General features: G+C 43.1%; 1 protein-coding gene across 1 annotated transcript in view; it reads right to left on the bottom strand.

The window, feature by feature from the left end:
• CENPI (centromere protein I) overlaps positions 1 to 1940 on the bottom strand; it is a 109633-nt gene that overhangs the window by 76334 nt on the left and 31359 nt on the right. The window lies entirely within an intron of this gene.

Raw genomic sequence — 1940 nt, 5'->3', positions numbered from 1 at the left:
CGCTTGAGCCCAGGTGTTGGAGGTTGCTGTGAGCAGAAGCCATAGCACTCTACCCAGGGGGACAGCTTGGGGCTCTGTCTCAAAAAAAAAAAAAAAACTAGGCAAGAAATATGAACAAAATCTTTTCTCATGAGGACAAATTGCCAACAAACATCCTAATAAATGTTTGTAATCTCTAATTATCAAAGAAATGCAAATCAAAACTACCCTGAGATACCAACTAACCCCAGTAAGAATGGCTCACATCACAGGTCCCAAAGCTACAGATGGTGGTGAGGGTGTGGAGAAAAGAGAACCCCTGTACACCACTAGTGGGACTGCAAACTAGTATAGCCTCTTTGTAAAGAAGTATGGAGAATCCTCAAAGAACTAAAAGTAGAACCTTCCATTTGATCCTGCAATCCAAATACTAGGTTATCTACCCAAAAGAAAGTCATTTTACCATAAAGACACCTATACTCAAATGTTTACAGCAGCCCCATTCACAACTGCAAAGATGCAGAAACAACCCAAATGATGAATCAACACATGAATAGGTTAATGAACCACAGTATAGGTACACCATATAATACTACTCAGCCATAAAAAATGGGGATTTTTGTATCTTCTGTAACAATCAGGGTGGATCTGAAGAACACTCTCCTACGTAAAGATGGCAGGAATGGGAAACACAAGCATGACAGGCCAGGCACAGTGCACACCTGTAATCACAGCACTCTGGGAGGCCAAGGTGGGTGGACTGCCTGAGCTCAGGAGTTTGAGACCAGCCTGAACAAGAGCAAGACCTCCGTCTCTAAAACTAGCTGGGCAATGTGGTAGGCACCTGTAGTCCCAGCTACTTGGGAGGCTGAGGCAAGAGGATCACTTGAGCCCAGGAGTTTGAGGTTGCTGTGAGCTATGATGACACAACACTCTACCAACAGCATCAAAGTGAAACTCTGTCTTAAAATAAAAAATAAAAAAACCATGACATGTGCTCAATACTAAGTTGAAACTAGTAGATTAATAACCATGTACCCACTTGACAGAAAAACTCAATTAAATTCAAGAAGGAGTGAGGTGGGGTGGGGAGAGGGTTCAGCAAGTTCCCACCCAAAGGGAACATTGCACAGGTATGTAGCACACTTCCTGGCTTAAGGAAGCAAGTACAACTTGGACTTTACCTTATAAATACAAACAATGAAACCTAATCATGCATACCCTTATATTAATCTGAAATGTAAAAAAAAAAAAAGGCTATAAAACAAAAAAATCATTAATCTGTACTAAAAGAGCTCGGGCAGCACCTATGGTTCAGTGGGTAGGATGCCAACCCCATATATCGAGGGTGGCAAGTTTGAACCCAGCCCCTGCCAGCTAAAAACAGCAGTGACAACTGCAACAAAAATAGCCAGGAACTGTGGCAGCCGCCTGTGGTCCCAGCTACTCTGGGAGCTGAGGCAAGAGAATTGCCTAACCCCAAGAGCTGCAGGTTCCTGTGAGCTGTGACGACACAGCACTCTACTGAGGGCAATAAAGTGACACTCTGTCTCAAAAAAAAAAAAAAGAACTAAGAAGAGACCTCATACTAGAGAAACATAAATGTGTTCTGTGTTTATGATTTTCATTCAGTGTGAATGCCTTTAATTTAGGTAGGCCATGGAGACTCCAGTTGAGAACAATTTCCTATTGTTTTATACCAAAAGGTTTGGACTTTTGTTACCTGGCAGGTACAGTGAAAATATCAATGCAAGAAAGCAGTAAGGACAAGAGATAATAGCCAGAGAATATCGTGAAGTTTAAGTATCCAGAAGATGTCTTGAAATGCTTTCTGGCTCGGCGCCTATAGCTCAACCGGCTAAGGCGTCAGCCACGTACACCTAAGGTGGCGGGTTCGAATCCCCAGCCCGGACCCGCCAAACAACAATGACGGCTGCAACCAAAAAATAGCCGGGCGTTGT

This window comes from Otolemur garnettii, unplaced genomic scaffold (genome assembly GCF_000181295.1).
Source record: "Otolemur garnettii isolate 467f Iridium unplaced genomic scaffold, OtoGar3 scaffold00268, whole genome shotgun sequence".
Taxonomy (NCBI): domain Eukaryota; kingdom Metazoa; phylum Chordata; class Mammalia; order Primates; family Galagidae; genus Otolemur; species Otolemur garnettii.
Note: the sequence above shows the minus strand (reverse complement) of the source record. Positions and strands in the feature narration are given on the sequence as shown.